This window comes from Fukomys damarensis, unplaced genomic scaffold (assembly GCF_012274545.1).
Source record: "Fukomys damarensis isolate Sample0158 unplaced genomic scaffold, DMR_v1.0_HiC HiC_scaffold_4, whole genome shotgun sequence".
Classification (NCBI taxonomy): Eukaryota; Metazoa; Chordata; class Mammalia; order Rodentia; family Bathyergidae; genus Fukomys; species Fukomys damarensis.
The window spans coordinates 44,325,901-44,347,034 of record NW_022900916.1 but is presented as its reverse complement, the minus strand read 5'-3'; the positions used below and the strand labels follow the sequence as shown (position 1 = coordinate 44,347,034).

Sequence of the window (21,134 nt, the reverse complement as noted above, 5' to 3'; positions counted from 1 at the left end):
ATCTTGGTCCCTTTCCCTTTTGCAAAAGAAAGCATTTTTGACACATTTGTTGATACAAACTATTTTGAACTTATCTGGATTAATTTTGGCAATGAAAAGCAAGGGCAGTAGATAAGAGATCTATTTTTGTGCCTTAACCAAAGACAGAATGTGGGGTCTCTGCTGAGCTGACTCTGCCAAAGTTCATCACAGAGACTTTAAGACCATGGGCAGCACTTGGTGTCGAGCTCTGTGGCCACCACTGACCTGCAGACTGATCAGGCTGCTCCCTGCTCTGCATTTCCACTCTTACATCTGTAAAAAGTTTTTAACAGTGCTCTACTTAATTGTGTGTAGATCAGATGAATGGTTCGCATTGTAGGAAAGCTGTCTGAGAAAGGACTGTACACTACTGCAAATTCAGGTGGTTATTGTTTGGCAGGATCTTATCTTGATCCCCAACAGACTGAACAAGCCTGGCTGCATTTGATGATCCTACAGGAGGATTTAGGAGAGGAACTGCTTGAATGCATTTTATAGACACTTATTTCTTATCATCTAGATCTGTTTAAAAGTTTGACTAAAATTTATATTCTTGGCAGACTTTTCATACACTAAATATGATAATTTGATATACCTTTCTGTAGAAGTGGAATAAAGTTAGTTGGATGATCCAAAGCTCAAAATTTTCTTATATTATGTTCATGATAACAGCTATGAGGGTATGCTAAAGATGTAAGATTATGCAGAAATTAATAAGCTTGATTTATTTAGCCATTTGACAATATATATATTTTCCAGAACAACATAATAAATATATTAAAATATTATTTGCTGATTAAAGTATGTTTTGAAATGTTGTTTGCAATTATCTTTTAGTATTTAATTAAAAAGTAAAGATGTAGCTGCAGAATAGCATCATAATTAAAAATTATTGCCTGTATTTCCTATTTGCAAAGCTTTATGCTTATGCGTCTACCCTACGCACCGTTGGAATTGCACTGATTCTCTAATCCAGACTCATAGCTATGCCTACTGACAATATTTACTAGAATAGATAGATTGGGTGAGTCTGAGGATGCTTAGCAGCAGAAGACCTGGCTGATTCTGTCTATGCTTAAATTTGTTGCCATTATGTTGGGCCACTTTGTGCCTCTTTCTTCTCTGGACCGTCTTTATTTACACTCTGTGTTCCCTACTCTGGAATAGCTATTTACTAAAATAGATATTTTTCAGCAAAAGATAAAAAGGGAGAGAAAATTACATGGTTAATTTTTAAAAAACCCTGAGATTCAGCTGTGCTTCATATTGTCACACAGAATTCACTTAAATCCTGTGGCAATGCCCTTGCAATCATTTTAATTTAACCTGTGCCACCTTCTTTTGTTTGTGTACCAGTAAAAGCCAAGTGCAAGACTCAGTTAGGTTCCGTTTTGTGTGTTTTCTGCATGGCAGTTCTGACTCTTTAAACCTAAAGTTTCCAAAAAGCAAAAAAGATAAAAAATATGTAAATGACTTATTTCTGATATCCAGAAAATTTTTTTATTAAATGAAATGCATTTCAATGACTGAGATACTGAATCTCAAAATGGTTTTAAAATATATTCAGTTATATTTAGAACTGATGGATTTTACTTCCTCTATTCCTTAGGGAGTAAAATATATATTTGAATAATATTGCATTCCTGCTGTAACCATGTAGTCTCTTTGGTTCAGGTTAGAGTCCCCTCGACTGGGCTGCACTTAGGATCTCTACTGGCTGGAATCTTGGGTTCTCTGTGGCCTCTGACACACTAACATCCAAACTATAAAAGATTGTTTAGGGAGCTTCCTTTCATAAAATACCCTGGTAAATTTCCAGCAGTTGCCTAAATTTGTTCTTCAGATTGTAGAAGGTTCCATGGGAAGAAGGAAACTTGAAACTCTAGTGTGAGGAGAGTTCCGACCTACAGAGTAGTGTCTGGTAATCTGGGAATGGGAAGCCTGGTAGAAACCAAAACCAGAACAGATGGAGAAGCACTAAGAAGGCCTAGAGAGACAGGGTAATCAAGGAGGAACTGCTGTAAAAGCTGAGCACAGAGCTTAGTGGCATCAGCAGCACTTTCCAGAGTCGATGTGAACCCCCTGGCTGCCCTGCTCGGTCACTCCCTCTGCCTGCCTTTACTCTCAGACACCTGCACACTCTGTCCTACAAATACAAGAGCTCAAACAGCAGCACCATGGTGCTGTGAGTTTCTTTCCAAAAGAGGCATCAAGGAGAAGAGGAAGATTAAGACTCCAGGGGTCCAAGGCAGATGCATGGAAGAGACCAGCAGAAAGAGCCACTGTAGCCCAATAAGCAGCTGAGCGTGGCCAAAATAACCATTGATGGTCTCCAGAAAGCAGCAGCAAGGTTGGATTTGAGTCAGGTTTTTGTCCGCACAGACTGATCTTTACTCCTGTAGAAGATGCCCTTCAGCTTTCTGGTTTAGTAGAATAGCTTCTGATGACAAATGGAGGTAGGAGACCACACCCAGACTGAGTAGAATAAGACTGGAGATGGCTTTCTGTTCATTTTCCTTCATTGCTAAGGTCTATGAAGTATGAAAATCTGAGCCATTATCTTCCCTGATTAATATTGTGTCAATTTAGTATGTGTTTTTCTTCACAATGAAAATCACCTCATTTATTTATCATTATAAAATATCATCTTTTAAGAAAAACCATATGTGTGTATGAATGTGGGTGCAAGACTGGAGATGGCTTTCTGTTCATTTTCCTTCATTGCTAAGGTCTATGAAGTATGAAAATCTGAGCCATTATCTTCCCTGATTAATATTGTGTCAATTTAGTATGTGTTTTTCTTCACAATGAAAATCACCTCATTTATTTATCATTATAAAATATCATCTTTTAAGAAAAACCATATGTGTGTATGAATGTGGGTGCACATATAATGCTATTATAGCTTGTGCTGTTGATAATTGCTGTACATAATATCTTAATGTAATCAAAAACAAAATTTTATTCCAACTCAGAAATCTTTCCCATAAAGACTGTAGAGAGAGAAAGCAGTTTTGTTTTTGGATAAGCATTAAATACATGTGGTATGAATCACAAGTAATCACATTAAGAGATTGCAAAAACAGAAAGGAATCTCACCCCCTTCTATAGCCAAACAGATACAGCTCATTGCATACATGTCTTCAGAGTAAACAGTAACTAGTCCTCAGGTAGGAGAACTTGATAGGAATTGATTGCACACAGTTCATCCAAAGTTTACCAGTGACTATCTGTATTGGATTATTGGCTTTATTAAGAGGCAAAACAAAATCTCTATCACAAGCTGTACCTTTACAAGTTGCAGCAAGGAGTCTGCAGAAGTTAGGCTACTACCTTCATACAGAAATTGGCAGAGTGCAATGCCATCTTCTTGGATGTTTGCTCTTCCAAAAGACCAGCTCTGGGGTTCTTGAAAAAGACAACTTGGGTCAAAGGCCTGGCAAAAGGCCTATTTAGCTTTCAAAGGGAGGGGAGGAGAAGGTACGAACAATGATCCGTATTCTAAAGTAAAGTTCTAGGAAAAGGAAAGGGAGAAAGAAGTCTCTTCCTTATTTTCAACAGGGAGAATTAACTTTATTTAAAATTTTTTTTGTTTGTCCTTATACTTCCTAATTCTCCTTCCATACATTCCTGTGACCTTTAAATACCTAAATGTCTCCAAATATCTAAATATTTACTAGTCATAGTCTACCTTCTCCAGGACAGAATTAATTTCGCCTGGGAGGAATTGTGCCTAGCAATAATACAGTATCAGGAAGCCATTCCATGTCATTCTTGCAACAGATATATATGAAAAGTAAATATTGTGGAGTGAATATAGAATAAGTTTTAGCATATGAGACATAGCCATAAACATTAATGAAGTGGAAAAATAGGAGAGGCCATATTTCATAACACTTTATCACCTGAAAATTGAAATGATATCAGAATCGGTGCCAAAGGGAAAACACAAATTGATGTATGCCAAATTAGATTTATACAGCATGAATGGCTTCTCTAGTCTTTACATGTATTGCTTCCATCCTTACATATTTCTTGAGCAACTCTAGAAAGTTTGATCTGCTTGCACTTTTCCTGTAAATTATGTTTAATGTTCCTTTTGCAAACTCCCAAAAGTTTGTTTCTGAAGATAAGCCACATTTATGCATATAATAACCTCTTATAGCCTCCTAAGAAGATCTTCAGGTTCAGTAAGGGAAGGAGTCAACATTTTATCACTTCTCTGGATTGCTTCCTACTTGAATGGTGTTATGTAATCATCAACAAAGAAAAATTTCAAGTGTTGAGATCATTAGTTTAATCAATACTTGTGCTGAGGGCCGGGGATTTAGCTCAGCAGTTCGGTGGCCTGCCTCTCAAGTGCAAGGACCCTAGTTCAATCCCCAGTACCACAAAAAAAAAAAAAAAAGAAAGAAAAGAAAAAAGAAAAAACTTGTGCTGAAGCAGACACCACGCTAGACATTAGGGATGAAGTCATGAATGAAAACAACCACAAGCATAGGAACGATAATGATGACAAAATGTGATTTCAAGAAAGTGTGATAAATGTCACAGTTACGGATTTTACTAACACAAGGACTAGGGGCCCATAGCATAAGGGGTTCAGGAAAAGTTTCCTAGAGAAAGGGAATTTAAATTTATATAAAATATAAATAGGAGCTAAGTCAGCAAGGTGAAAAAGTAATGTGAGCAAAGACAGCAGCTATGCCAAAACCTGTAGATGAAAGAGAAATCCCAGTGCTTCAGCCTCTATAATATTCTTCCCATCTTTGAGCAGAAAACTAGGAATATAATGAGACAAGACTCTTGATGACTTGTGCATTCTTTCTGGTATCTTCTTTCTATCCAAAATTCTAGATAACACCGTATTTTGGTTGGCAACAACAAACTTTTAGTTACTGACATTTGTATTTAAGAGATGCCTTTAGTAAATGTTTTAATTAATAAACTAAAGGAAAAAGAACTAGTGAGAGAATTCAAAGAGTAGGGGGTGGGGGTTTTTATATATCCCAAAAGAGAAATAACTTTCAGTATACAGGACTAATCAACATTGTCACACACCTTCAGAGGGAATTCACCAAGAAAGAAAGATCACTGAGTTGGACATAATTCTAACGAAGCTAATGAGGGTCCTTTTGTTAGTTTGTCTGGTAACAATACAAGGTCTGCAGTCAGACATCTGTCTGCTTGGCTTCAAAAGTAGGTCATCACCTCTTTTTTATTAGATTTCCTAAACTCTTAAAGATCATAACAGTGCCTACCTCAAGGGTGCCACCATTAGATGAGTCAGTACAAAACACTTAGAATAGAACCTGATACCTATGAAGTACTCAGTAAAATTATTAATGTCAGGTAAATCTTCTGTAAGATTCAGAACTTGCACCATGTTCCTTCTAAAGTACAGATGCTGTTATATGATGTTTCTGTTTAAGTCCCTCCAGTTGTTCCCCATCACCCATGCAATGAAAAACAGACTCCTTAGCATGGCATACAGTGACTTTAACTATCTAACTATCTGGTTCCAGTCCACCTGTACTGTCCCATCCCTCAGAATAACTTTTCCCTCTGCCTGATGCCATGCCAGCCCCTTCAAAAGCAAGTCTGTTTCTGGCTCTTCCTCGCCATATTCTTTGAACATCAGACCTCCATAGCTCTTTCAAATGAAGTTTCCCTGTCCTCTTGTCCCCCAGTAAGAGAGGATCCCTTGCTTTACAATAGTATGTCTTCTTTGTTGCAGCACAGTAGCATGGCTGGCTTGCCACTTTCTTCTTTTTCTTTTTCTCAGAGTGTGGTCCTCTTACACGTTCAGCAGACATAGGTGTATGTATGACCCAGTAAAGCTGCAAAGTAGATTGTGCCCCTACTATAGAATTAAAAAAATCAGAGAGATGAAGTCTGTCGCACAGTGTCAAAAAGTGTGCAGAAGACAAGAAACTTGAATTTGGGTCTTGATTTACAGGAATTTGTCCTGAGAATTTTATAGCCACATCGGCTACATTTGTCTCAGGGATGTAGGAAATAAGAAAAGGCATAAAGCTATTGAGTTTTGAATTCTTTGGCTGCTATTTTTTAATGCTAATTCCAAAGCTTTTGTAGTAGTCAGTTTTCTCATTGATCAGAAAAAATAACTGGCACTTGCAACTTACATGGTTAGTTTTGATTCATGACTCTAAGCAGGAGCATCGTGGCAGACAGGTCGAGCAGAGAAAAGCAGCTCAATTTATGGTATCCTGGAAGCAAAGAGCAGGGAAGAGCCAGAGAGGAGGTGGTTAGGAACCAGATATGGTTCCCAAGGTCACACCTCTATGACCCACCGTTTCCACTGCCTACTAGTCCACTCAACTGTGAATTCATCAATGGGTTTACCCATTAATAAAGATAGCACCTTCCTCATACACTCAGTTCTCCAGGAGCCTCTTAATCTAGTCAAAGATTGACAACAGAGATTAATAGGGCCATTGTATGTGGCCGGCAGTGGTACCATGTTACTTGTGGTTAATTGGTTCCGGGAGGCACATGAGTACCAAAAAGGATGAATACTAAACAAATAGTTTTTGCCTGAAAGGGTAGGGAATCAACACTTGGACAATGGCAAATTCTGGCTTGTACTTCACCTACCAAACAAAGAAGTTCAGGAACAGAATTTTTACACTGAGATGTGGCAAGTGTCAAATTCTAGCAGTTTCAAAGCAGTCAAGTTCTAAGGTATGGCATTAGTCTCTTTTTTCCCTTATCAAGGTGTGTGGCTTTTTTTTCTAAGGACTGTACTGAGAACAGTCAAGTCTGGAGAGTGACATGTGGCTACCTTTTATTTTTATCTGTTTATCTGAATCTTTTAATTTTTCTACACTAAACATACATTTGTTTTATTATTGAGTTGGGAGAAAGGGAGTTTAACTGTCTTGCATAATATAAATTAATTAAATATTTTTTTATTCTTGGGATGATTGAAAAAGTTGTTTTGCATCGCAGGAAGTCCTTTGCCTTTTCCTATCTCTTCTCTGTAACTTTGTATCTATCTGAGGGACCTGTGTCTGGGCTTATTTATGCTTGACTGTTGAAAACTACTTCAGTGATTAATAAAATGGAAAATACTCTCTTAATCATATACTGTATATCCTTAAGGAATAGGTAATAAATTCTAATTAGTGTGGACATAGGTAATATTCTCTTAGAAAAGTGGCCATGATCCTATACATTAGCATTTTACATAGATTTGATCTAGTCAGGAGCCCACTGAGGGCACTTCAGTATCGCACAAATTCATTTTCTTCTCTGCTGCGGCACAATATCTTCACTTTCCATTCATTTCACAATCTGGTTTCATTATCCCAGCTCAGTGAGAATCAATTTCTCATCGTTGATTGTCTGAATTGCTGCCAGCTCAGTCACATTTCCTACATCATTTACCAGAAAGCATAGTTTTTTAAGAAGTCAGAACAATTATGCAGGTAACCCACAGCCAGGATATGCCCTCAAAATGAGAGTCAGAGCCTTCCCCATATCTGGAGCTTAAAATCTTCTGCAGATTCATGGTCAGTGTTACTGACCTGTAGATCAAAGGAGTCCCCATTCCAATTCACCATTTTGTAAGTGAATCTCTACTGATATGAAACAGCCCTTTCTCTTTTGCAAGGAGAAAAGTTCATCTTTAGACAGCAGCCTCTGTTGTCTCCCTTTTAGCAGAATAATTACATCCTTAATGTCTGGGCCCACAATAAAGGAAGTTGCTCAGGATATGTTTACGAGATTTCAGAGCACATTTAGAAAGAAAGTCTTCTGGCTTTTAATTATAAACCTTTACTCACAAAAATGTGCATATTTAGGTAAATTCTATTCCTTTCATTTATGAGGATTCCTTGTTCATGCTTGAGCACAAGAGAAAGCTTATTTAAAATCTAAGTTCTATTGATGTGTTTTTCTGCCACCAACATATTTAAAAGTAAATTGAGTAGAAAATTAAGTTCTGGCATGTGATTCAAATTCTTCTAATGTATCTGGCCTTCATTTAATCGTTTATGAGTTATCACTAGAAGATGTTTGTATAGATTAGGTACCACAGAGATCTAAGGAACTATATTTATTTGATCCTAATTAATGCTTGGCCTTAAATAGATAATCACACCACTTTCCAATTTCCTAATGTTAAGCAATTAAACAGCCGGCAGCTGTTAGCTAGATAATACGTTGCCAAGTAAATATATGCAAATTTTCACCATATTTAAAATATATTAGAATAGATTATAAGCTATGTTGAAATGCTTCTACCTTAGAATTGTATAAGTTTTCATTGAACAATTACTTATCTGTTTAATATGGTAAACATATGCTGATATTTAGCTGAGTAGCTGATAAGTATGGTATATTTTTACACATAATATATGGAGAAACAAAAACTTTTGGCTATCTACATGAAAGTGTTTTGTGTTTATATATTAAAGATAATAAAACATTAGGTTAGTGAGAGTTTTCATTTTCATATTTAGAATATTTCTAAACTTTTAGAAATAAACTTTTCCTCTTTTCAAAATGAAATTCCCAAATAAGCAATTATAATAATAAAGAATGAAGAGAACATTAAATTTGTATAGTGTATAATTGAACCAGTCATTCCTAAATTTTAGGATTTATCACAATTAAGTGGAGGAATTACTGAAAAGAAAAGATTGCTCGGCCTGATTTCCAGAGTTTCAGATTTAGTAAATATGTGTTGGCTGATCACAAATTTAATGTTGAACAAATTCTCAGATGATCCTGATATCTATGATGTCAGACAACTTTTACTGTAGTAGATAGATTGTAGATTGATCTTAATTTATGATACATTACTATGCAAAAGGCATGAATCATAGAATAAAAATAGAAAGCACATCCATGAATGTATTTATATATGTGAAAGTCCTTTTGCTCCCTGGAAGAGGTACACTGATATGAAAAATAGTATTATTGCTTTTACATGATATTGAACAACATCTTGAATGTTATTTTCAAAACCTGGTATCCACATCAGTAAGCGATAATGTACATATTTGAAGAGTTGTTATGCAACGTGCATTATTTTCCCATTTTGAGAGAGCATCTTTGTATGTTTAAGGAACTTCCCTGTCTCAGTGGGTCCAGTGAGAAGCCCTCACTAACAACTCTGGCTGCAAACTGTTTTTACCCTGACTTACTCTTGACTTAGTTACCCCTATTGGTTACCAAAAAAAGTTTTTTCTTACCTTTTAAAAATACTATTTTTATTTCCTTTGCTCCAAAAGAGCCTGGATCCTAACAATATCAAGATTTGAATTTAATGTTTCTATATTCTTTTAAATTTCTAAAACCAAGTAGTATAAATCTCCTAAATTATATTTTATTAATAATTTTCTCCAAGTATTTGTTGGTAATATAATTTAATGCTATCTTTAAATTTTTAAATAAATGTTTTTCTATGTCTGTTTTATGAAGATTGTTACTGTTTTCTGCAGTAACCCTCTGGAGTTAAGTAACTCACGAAATCCTTTTTCAAGTCAATAATTTCAACTCCACATGATGAATGATTTTACTATTACACATACAAATTACATTTTCTATCATTGAGCTGCATTTTTCTTGGAATTAGTCTCTACGACTGGGAAACATGTTTGAAAGTGTGAATAGCTGTCCATAAAAAAGCATCTGTCATTTCTCTAACAGAGGCCTTATTTGAAAATCTACAATGGATATTTTAGCCAGAGATTCTTGCATAGTAATTTCATTCACTCATTCATTCAGCACATGTTAATTGAGAATTCCCATCTGCCAGCGGAAAAAGGAAAAGAAAAAGCAAAAATACTGAGTCCCGCATAATGGTTGAAACTCTAAAATATCTACAGGAAAGGGAAATGACTTCTGTTGAGTCTCCAAGCTCTGCTGCATAAGGAGGTCGTCCCTTTCATGAATGTTGAGTACAATCATTTTAGATTATTTTACAGTTATTTTAGATTATTATAATCTGGACATACTCCAAAGTTAAAGGAACTAAAGCCATTTCTTCAAGTAAAGGAGCAAGCCCTAAATTTCTGAGGCCAACATATTTTCTTATTATAAGTAAATAATATTTATTGATATGTTTTCAAATTTGAAAGTTTTGGAAATACATTTTTAAAAATTTCTTTATCCTCACTGATTTAGGAGGATTTGCAATGAACCTCCAGGTCATATGAACAGCCCTAATCAGGCCAAGCTTAATAATGAATTGCTCCATGCGGGAAACTCCTAAAAGACTACTGAACTCATTCTAGTTCCCATTACATTTTGGAGCCGGGCACACCTACTCTTTCGCATTCCATACCTCTTCCCATTGCAGCCTAGAGGTAGCATGCCAAGCATAACAGCTTTATCCATGTCCCGTGTGGAGAAGCATTCTCTCTCCCTTCTTGGCCTTGGAATATCCTTGTAGTTTAAAGACAGTCTCCTTTCCACCATCTTGGGGGGCCATTAGAGATAGTGGCAGGATAATTGTTTTCAAGCTTGTAGAAATAGAGCCTCATTTTGGTCGGATTATGACTATGGAACACATGCTTTCAGAGAAAGATTCAGAAAGCATCATGCAGTAATTATGACATCTCCTTTACTCATCAACATTCTGCACCCCACCCACCCTCTTTGTACCAAGAGATGTTGTTCAGGTTGCTAATGACAGAGAAGCCTAAGAAATGCTCGTGCACTGATATGGTATGCGTGGGAAAAGTTGTTGAATCCTCCAGAAGTTAAAACAAGAATTTTCCTTCTGATCAAAAAAATGGGAGGAGGAACTAGTGATGATTGCCTATAAAGAGGTGAGGAACTATTCATCTATAAAGAACCAGTGTTTGACCATGAGAAGAACCTTGAACACATTCCCTGACATTCCTGTGTGTAGTGGTAGCCTTGGATTTGAGAGCCTCTCCTACACCCTAAGGTGTATGCCTCAGTAGCCTCGATGAAAGAAAATATAAGTCTGAGAGGTATTTTAAAGTCTCCCAATGAAGTCTAGGGAATTAGGAACTGTTTATCTCCTACACATGTTTTAAAAACAAATGCCAAGACTCTCACTCCATTTCTTGGAAAAGATACAGCTTATGATAGAGAAGAAGGATATAAAGGTCCCATAGCACTGCAGTACGTGATTGCAGTACTCAATCTTATCTTAATAAAACAGAGGACTTGAGTCCAAATTAGTATAAATCAAGAATTGAAAAGGTTAAATTTTATGAGGAAAGAAAAACTGACATGAAGTATCTCCCCGGAAAACACATCATAATTGCAAAAATAAAGATAATAATGTTACAATGGTAAAGTGAGATGGATATTATTTTTATCAAATGATCAAAGTAAACAGCAGCCATAAAGGTCCACATGGAAATCCTGTCACTGGTCCTCGGTTTGGCAGCATATATACTAAAATTGGAACGATATAGAGATTAGCACAGCCCCTGCACAAGGATGACACGCAAATTTGTGAAGCATCCCATGTTTTTATTTTTTTAAAAAAAGAAAAAAATAAATCCTGTCACTGAATAAGACATAAGAAATAAAAGAAGAAGAAAAGAGCATCATTTTTATGGCATTGCTAGTTTTAAAAAGTGTGTATCTTGAGCCTAATAACTTGTTTAAAAAATCAGACAGATTCTCAAACTGAGGGACATTTTATAAAATAGCTGCAGATGTGAAAGGTGTCAATAAAGTGAAAAAAATAACAACATGGCAGTACTTTTTCGAGTGAGTGATATTAGAGAGACGTGGCAACCATAAGTGACGCGTTACCTTGTATCTTACGCTTTGAGGGTAGTATTGAGACATATTGGCAATAACTAAACAAAGCATAAGGACTTGAAAGTGGGAGTGTATCAATATTCATTTCCCTATTTTGATGGTTCTGTTGTGATTACTTGAACATAGAAAAATATTCTTGTATTTCAAGTATTGCTAAAGTATTCAGGATCAGTTGACACCTTCACGTTAAATGATTTAAAACTTTTTCTACACTTGAATCATTCCTGTAAATTTATGCTTGCTTCAGAAGAGAAGGATATGCAGAAATTGAATTACAGTAGTTTTAACTAGTGTTGATTTATACTCTTTTACATGAAAAAGCAAAAATAATTCAATTAGTAGTTCTACTTTGAACTTATTGATTTTCCCATTAAAATTGTTTGGATTAGAAAGCAATACAAAGGTCTCAGAAAAAAATATTTAATGCACGCTTTTCTTCATTTATTTTTTCAAGGGGTAAAAATGAGAATTTGTTTTGTAACTCTGAGATTTCATTACTTATTTTCTTTTAGAATTTTGTTTGTGGAGCAAAATCCAGGCCAAATTGAATAGATCTGTTCTGGTAGTATTATCATTCTCAGTTTTAAGCATATGCTTCCTTTTCCTGTACATACTGAAATTTTCTAATCAGACAAACGGGCACATGAAATGCAGTTTCATGCTCTGTTGAACTGAATTCTGTATAGCTATTGAGAACTTTTTGGAGAGATTTAATAGAGTGGTCCATTTTAGTGACCCTTAAACTTGTGAAATTCATTTTGCTGTTTGTTTTTGTCATTCTGAAAATGTGAATTTGTGTATTTGCCTGTTTTAGAGAGCACTCATGTAAACTAAAAGAATGAGCACAATAACAATAATTATGTGATACTCAGTTTGTTCAGTACTCATCTCTGTAGCTAAGGCAGTTGATAAGGGACTTGCTTTGATTAAGTTTACATTCTGTTACAGAAAAAAATACAAAAATAAAGATAGACAAAAAGACTAAGCAAAGATAGTTGTAGAATGTCATAAATATTGGGAAAAGAACAAACACAATGATGTGAGACGGTAGCTTAGCAGAGGTGAAGAGGGCTTTTTTTTCAAAACAGAGAGGTTCACCTGAGATATGAAGAAAACAAACAAAAATAAAGAAGAAATTTTTATGAAGGAGCCAGCTGGGAAAAAAAGAGGGCATATATATTTTATGTAGGGATGTGGTAGGGGCAAAGGATCTGAGACAAATGAATAAATACGCAAACAAGCAAGCTGGTGTGTCTGAAAAAGAGAAGGACTGCATGTGCTAAGCACAGTGCCAATGGTTCCCTCCTTCTTTTTCTGTCTCATTTATGCCTCACAAAAATCTTGTGTGGTTGGTCTTGATGTGATCTGTATTTCAAGTTGACATCCTGAGGAACGGAAAGGTGTAAAGACCTGACCTAAGAATATCCAACAGATAAAGCGGTGGGAAGGGGACAGGCTTTCCAGGCAGGAAGTTTGAATTTAGAGCCCATGTTTTCCACAGTAGACTGTGATACTTCCTAAAGAAAGTACCATAAAATATGACTTACCCTTATTTAAAGAGCAAAGTTGCAGGCATTTTATAGTATAGAACATTCATCTGTATCTCCCCGTTTGATCCCATAAACTATGTTGTGCCAACTCTGAGTGGCAAACTTTACCAAGAATGTGGAGAACTCAGGAGTAGGGGAAGAAGACACCCTTGTGGGTAGGGTTTCACAGACAAGGGACAGTTGTGGCTCTATCATGAAAAAGATATTGCTCAAGAAATGAATATACATTATATTTTAGTTATATAAGTACACTATATATGTGGGCATCATGTGAAAAAATGATGAGAGAAATGTAAAAGCTACGAGCAATTTACTTTGATAAAAGAAATAATTTGGCAACATCATTGGGGAGATAAAGAGACCCTAATCTGAAAATTATTTAAATAGAGCGGAAAAGGCTGTTATTAAGAGTATTGTACAGAGGAGTCAAGCAATGATCGCTAATCAAATTCGGGTGCATTTTTCAACCTTGAAAGGCTATGGTCAGAAGCTAGCAAAATTAGGATTAAATGTGTACATTTTGGAGGAGAATGAAATAGATCCTCAATGCCAAACATAGCTTAAGAAGCCAAGAGAAATCCCAGAAAAATTCTAAATAAGAGTTGCAATTTAATACCCAAACCCCATTGTCTTCTCTGGTTATCAAGGGGACTGGTAAACTGCCTCAGGCTAGAAACGAGGAGGTGTCTTCCCCTGCCTTAGTGAACATGAGCTCAACTTTCTCTCTTTTTTAAAAAAAACTAACTCTATTGGTACATTTTAGGTAGATATTATGATCACATTCATCACTGAAGATTTGTACCTATACACGATATAACTTGGTTCTTGTTTTTTTCCCATTCCTCTTCCCTCCCTTCCACCCCTCTACCCCTCCCTATTTACAAGAGCTTTGCTTTCCTTTTTTCCTTCTTTTCTCATATTTTTTCTCCCTGAAGGACTGAAGGAATATTCGTAATTGTATTTTAAGACCAATTCTATAAATGGAATACTACTCAGCCATAAAGAATGAGAAATTAGAGTCATTCATAGGAAAATGGATACATATTGAAGATATACTCCTAAGTGAAATACATAAGTCACACACGTGTAAATACCGAATAGTTTCTCTGGTGTGAAAAACTATAATGGCACATAAGATCCTAAGAAATAGGAAGAAAGGGGCTAAAGGTGTAGGAGAAGTGGGAAGGGTAGGGGAAAGGTAATAAGAGAAAAGAAAAAAAATATGAGAAAATGAAAAAATGGAAATAAAGTATTTGTAAATAGAGAAGGGAGGAGAGAGTGAAGGGAGGGCAGGGACAAGGGGAAAAAAAGAGAAACAAGACACACCACGTGAAGATACAAGATCCCAATGATGAATGTAACTGTACTATATACCTAAAATGTACCAATAAACTCAATGAGAGAAAAAAAATTAAAAAATTTAGAAAAAGGACTGATTGTTTTAAAAAATAGTAACGTAGACTTGTGAGTCTAGGGAATAGGATCAGAAGGTCAAATTGAATCTAATGTATTTGTAGCTAGAATTCATTTTCTACTTACCCATTAAAGCCATAGACGTATGCTCCTAATATCAGAAGAACAGTTCATAAAATACAGTTCTGGTTTAGAAGATGATAAATTCCGAATGATTCAGTACAAGGCATGGGGAGGTATGATTGGATTGGATTTTAGATTTGGACAATTTCTTTCATTTTCTATTTGGGATTTCTAACTGATGAAGTCACAGCAAATTAGTTGAAAATAAACATCTTACTAAAAGAGTTTATCAATTTTTGTAGAGATGTAACTGGCAGTCAACTTCTTTGGAACTTTCAAAATTTTAGTTAGATTTCTGAAACCAAGGGTAGCAGAGTCTTATTGTTGTAATAGTTAAAACTTCATTACTACTTAGCATTACATGTATCACTGAAGAAAAATGTCCTTTGTTTGTGACACTTTTTGTTAATTACAAGCATAACTTTTAAAATTTATTTCAGACAATAAAAAAGTGATTTATTGAAAGAATTTTTCTAACATGACTCTTTTCAGCACCATTTTAGCAGTGTGATGTTTATTACCTGGTAGCACCATATACAAAAACATAGTTCTTGGCATTAACTAAGAAAAAAACAAACAGAAATTTGCTGTTCTGCAAGAGCATTGTTGGTTTCTAACTTGTTCACTTGGGCAGTTTCTCAGTGTTGATTGATTAGGATGTATGACACAGATGTGAGATGAGCCTCCTACTCTTTCAAAGGTCTAGGTTATTTTGGCTCAAAAGCCACTCTGATTCTCCTTCTTCTCAAATCCTACTGCCTATGGAAGTAGACCCAAGTTAAGATACACTCAAACCCATGCAAATGTGTCTCTTTTACAGTTCTTTGCCAATGATCCCTACCATTTGAGTTGTAAGTCTTTCTCTCCTCTAGCCTTTGCATTTACACTCTTAAAGATTAGGAACAAAGATAGTCCTATGAAATATTGCAGTAAATCTGCTTAGAAAAATAGTTTTATTACCATTTTATTTTATTTTATCTATAAATCATTGTGCCAGAATTATTTATATCAAAACACTTCCATTTAAAGGTCATCATTTAGAAATAAGCTAGAAAAAGTAAAAAATCCAATGTTCAGGTGTCTGCTTGTTTGTAGGAGTTTTCTGTCTGAAACTAATCAAAATCAAGTAGAGATTCAGGAAATAAAAGATACAGACAGTGGTACATGAGCTGTTTAGTATTACATTAAAAACTGTAATTGAAGTAGTCAACTCCTAAATTTTAAAAGCTGTTATAAATTTAATATCTTTAAATAAAAGTTTGGTTTGTCACTTAAATGCTTTTTATTTTCTCATCTCAAGTCTTTAATTTGGGTATTATTTTTCATCATGTATTTCTTTTGTATTTCCTACATTCTTTTAGCTATCCAGATTATGTATTACAAATTGCTCATGAAGAAATAAATTTTGGATGACCTAATTCCTTCAAGTAATATCCATAGAAGTATCTGTTTAAAGAACTTTCACTGGTATGGAAAACCACAGTGCAATAGCCAGAATAGGAAAAGGTAGATTTATTGAAAAGGCAAACAGGATTTTAATTCTTTGGGAGATTTTTTTCAATTTTAGCCATTTATCTTATTGATTTTAGAAATGTTTTATTTTGTTATAGAGCATATTTCATGCTATTTTTGACATCACATGATGTTTATTATTCAGCAGTGTAGGTTTTCAATTCTTTTTAATTGACACATGCAAACTGTGCATATTCATGAGCTACTATATGGTATTTTTGTACATGTGTACATTATATAATAGAGGGAGATAAAATATTTATCATAGTTTTGTGGTGAAAACATTCAAAATCCTTCATTTTAGTTTTCTTGGAATACATAGTACGTTATTATCTGTAGTCACCCTATTGTGCTGTAGAACACCAGAACTCACTCCTCCAGTTCAACCAAATCTTGTCATTCATGATGTAGGACGGACTGGAGAACACCCTGTTCAGTGAAGTAAGCCGGGCCCAGAGAGATAGGTGCTGCATAATGTCACTCTTCTGTGCATCCAAGTAAAGCTAATTTTATGGAAGTTTAGAGTAGAAGAGCGTGACCAGAGTCTGCAGAGAACAGGCAGAAGGAGAGGTGGAGGAAGTTTGGTCCATGGGCCTTCTAATTTTTCTTTATGTCTGTCTTTATTGCCACTTTGCAAACAAGTAAAGCGGGCTGAACACTGACCTTTCTCATGTACGGGATTATCAGGCTAAAATTCTCCAAGAGCACACTGTGCTCCAGAAAGGGCTAGGCAGATGCGGTGACAGTCTAACTACCGACAGTTAAGCATTGACCTGAGAAAGAACTGAGCTCTGCCCCCTGTATGCTACTCTTACTATCAAGGGTATTGAGATGATCAAATAAAACTGTGGCTTTTCCCCTCTGCCCCTGCCCCTGCTCGACCACACCTTTTCCAAGGCTGCAGCACAGCCATGAAGGATGACAAGAAATTTGAAAACCAGTTTCCCTGGAGAAATAGGTGCTAGAAGCACCACCCTCCTCAGTCACGTACACCAGAGTCACTAAGGTGATCATTCACCACCTTCTCCTGAACCTCCAAGGCTAGTTAACGCTTGAGTCCTGAATTTTCCCCTAAATATTTTTCAGTCTACCTTCTGCTCTGTCTTACTGCTTATCTCCCCAGTTACATTCTTCGCCTTGCTGTTCTTCACCTAACCTGATTCTAAACCCTGCTAATTGATCTACCTGTCCTCCTCCTTAAGTCAAACCATATTTACCTTAAGAAAATCTAAATAAGACCATGACGGTGCAATCTAAATACCTTCCATAATCTACTGACAAGATTTCAAAGCCATTGTGCTGCCATTGAGACCCACCATATCTACCCATTTTTCCTGTATCCTCTCCACCCAGTCTTCCAATTTATGTATCAGCACATAGGGTTTCCTGCTGTTCCCCCGAGACAGCCATACTTTCTCCCTTCTGCGCTGATGCTGTTCTCTCTACCTGAATGCTACAGTCCTACATTCTCTCCTTACCTTCAAGTGGATACTTGTGCATCATTTAAGACTTATCATAAATACCTTGTCGCCCAGGAAGTGTCACTCATTTCATAACTTTGAGCAGTCTATATTACATACTTTGGCCCATCTGTATTACATACTTTGTTAGGGTCCCTGGAATATCCCATACATATTTCTATTACACTTTTTATATTACACTATAATTAACAGTTCATGTCTTTGGTTCTGACTAGGACATGAGTTCCTTGATAGTGAATACTTTTTTAGTCTGTTTTCTAAGCCATATGTTCTTATGGGCATAAATACTTGATGAATGAATAAAGAAATGAACAATCAAAAGCTGTATTTAGAGACATTGATTTTTTTTTTTTTTTTTTTTTTTTTTTTTTTGTACTGGGAATCAATCTCAGGACCTTGTGCTTACGAGACAGGCAGCAGCAGAACCACAGAACTAAATCCCAAGCCCAGAGACATTAAGTTTTGATGGAACCTGGGGGTCATATAAAATATAGAATTTATAGCAGAGGCAATGAATTTATTGCTACCATAATGGATGCACACTTTGTGTGTGTGTGTGTGTGTGTGTGTGACCAGAACATGCATCTAGGAGATCTGCTACTAGATTGTTTTGTGATAAGTGTTTACAGAAGAGAGGAACAGATGGCTTTATATAAGAATTAAGGCAGAAGCTTTGGCCTTGTGAACACTGTGCTGTAACTAAAACAATGAAACAATTCTGTAGGAAACTTTGGCAGAGGTCCCATCGTGAGTGAAAGGGTGTCACAGTATAGCTGTGTCTCACATTTCCACCTTGAATCACTGACTCTTCAAGCAAAGGTGGGTAACAGAGCCACAGTCATGCCTCATATGGGTAAGCATGGAGACAGTAAGTGTGGAGTACTGACGTGGTGGTGCCACCGTCAGAGACTTGCATTATTATTTACTGTGTGGCTACTTTCTGGCTCCTCAGTGAGGAGAAAGTTAATCTCTACCATAGAGTATACATTGATTCAGAGGCAACTTTCTGAGCTATCTACAAGAAGTGTTTTTTCTTTTGTTTTCTCAAACCAAAGAGTGATTTCAAGGACTGCGTTATGTTTTATATTTGCAGTCTCATAGGTACATAATAGCCAGACTGCAGCAACAAAGAGAAGAAATAATCCTGTTTCTCTGTCGTTCCACATATCGTTTGCCTGGCTTTTCTTGGGGGCAGTTAACTAATAGCAAGTGCTATAGAAAAAAAGTCCTGCAGTGAATCCAACGTGCGTTACCTTCTGTCACATTCCTGAATATTAAAATACACTCTACTCATTTAGACCAAACCAGGGAAATAAAAAGGTCATAACATTAATCATAAAGTCACCTAATCACTACACCTTTTTTTCCTTTTAGAAATGATGGCTTGTCAGTGGGAGTTAGAAAAACAAAATTTCTGTAGCCCCTGGGGCTTTTTAAATTTCATCTGATTTTCTGCTTTTGATTAAATACTTGATCCCTGGGTATAGCATCTGAAACACTAAAGTATTGGACTTCATCAGTGTCACTTCCATTTCATAATTTAAAGGGAAAGATGCCAGAGAAAACCATAGTTGTCATTGTTCAATAGCATTTTTACAAATTACCCTTTTTCTCCATAGCAAATTACAGGTGGGTGCAGTGGCTGCCTCTAGCTTGAACGTCCAGTTCCTTGGCTTTTTGTGCTCCCTCCATCCCATCCTACTGATCTCTGCTTAGGACTGTAACTACGTGCCCTCTCTGCTTGTCTATCAGGGCTGCTGGTCTTTCCTGGAAGTCTTTTAAAATTAATAAAACAAAAATGCACGAACCTGAGTGATGCCTCTACAAAGTTACCATCCCTTACATCGGCAGAGACCTCGGTAATTTCCTCCACATCTAGCGGTTCACTGTTACATTCTTCACTATTTTCTCATCTATTTTCTTACTCTCCTCTCCCTCACAGTGAATGGTCTTGGCTTCGCTTTTCCTGAAACAACAGGGAAACGGGTTGAGAAGGTTTGTACTGTCAGCCTGTTTCCCCATATTGTATTCTTTCATCCTAACAATCTGAGAGGAAGAGATTGTTATTCCTGTCCTGGGAAGGTAGCTGAGGCCAATGTGAGGAAGGCTTTCAGGTGGTAGAGCTGAGCTTCACCTGAATTCCCCAACTTCTGCTCCTTCGGTGTGTATGATCCTATCTAAAACAGAAACCCTGAGGCATGGACCTTTGGATTTCTTATTCCCATCTTCTAAATGGAGCTAGATCCACACAACTCTATATTTCTTTTCCTCTTATCAGAGGCTAATAATCTTCCAGCCATGGTCAGTATCTCATCACCTTGAAGACCTTCATCACTGACCTCTCCTAACTTCAAACTCCATTTAAAAGAACTCTTTCCTCTTGATACACACCATACACCTACTTATGTCTCCCTTTGTCTTAAAGAAAATTCCATTCCTCATCTTTGCATCTGTTTCTAAGTGTTAGATTATTCCTTTAAGTCTCTTGTCACCTCCAGTTCATTTTAATCTGAATTCCAGGTTTGTGATTTCATGGAAATTGCTTTATTCTAGGGATATTAGGTCTGCAGCGAGGAAGAACAATCCAGGGATCGCTCCTCAGTCATGACCACATGGGATCTGTCTGCTGTGTGTATTCCCAATCTAGGATGTTCTCCTTGCTGAGACCATTGCTCTATGACTTTCACGAAACTATTTTCTCTTAGATTTTGCAGGGTTTTTTCAGCTCACTCAGTTTTAAGTGCATTTGGTTCTACCATTTCCCCTTGTGCTCCCTAAATATTAATGCTCTCCGTGTCTTGTCTGCATTGACCCTCCTCTGGTTTATGCTAATAGAGATGTTTCATCCACATCTGTGGTTCTACACTACCACCTGCATGCTAATGTCCTCCAGTCTTGATCTTTTATTCCAGAACTCTCAGTGACCCCCAGACCCGCTTTGGATTCACTACTGAATATTCATGAACATCTCAAAGTCAGAAGGCCCAAAGGCAAATGCAGACTCTTCCTTTCTTACCATACTTCCTGCCAAAGTGTGTGGTGCCATGACGGTCCCGGGCTTCTCCAGTCAGTTTTCAGAGTCCTCATCTGCCTTTCTCCCTTTCTCACTTCCAGATATCTCAGATGTTTTGAAATCCTTCAAGATAACATTCTAATTTTTGTCCTCAAATCTGTTGCACAAATTTGTGCTCCCATGACTTATCATAACTAAAATTTTTATTATTGGATTTATTTCATTGATTGATGTCATCAATGG

At 36.5% G+C, this 21,134-nt stretch overlaps 1 protein-coding gene and 1 non-coding gene across 6 annotated transcripts in view; both read left to right on the top strand.

The window, feature by feature from the left end:
- The window catches only part of Ptprz1 (protein tyrosine phosphatase receptor type Z1), a 173,123-nt gene that overhangs the window by 58,522 nt on the left and 93,467 nt on the right, over positions 1-21,134 (top strand). The gene's annotated exons all lie outside the window — the stretch shown is intronic.
- LOC117284227 lies at positions 11,401-11,504 on the top strand. Its single transcript, XR_004515307.1, has one exon. It is a non-coding gene; the product is annotated as a U6 spliceosomal RNA (small nuclear RNA).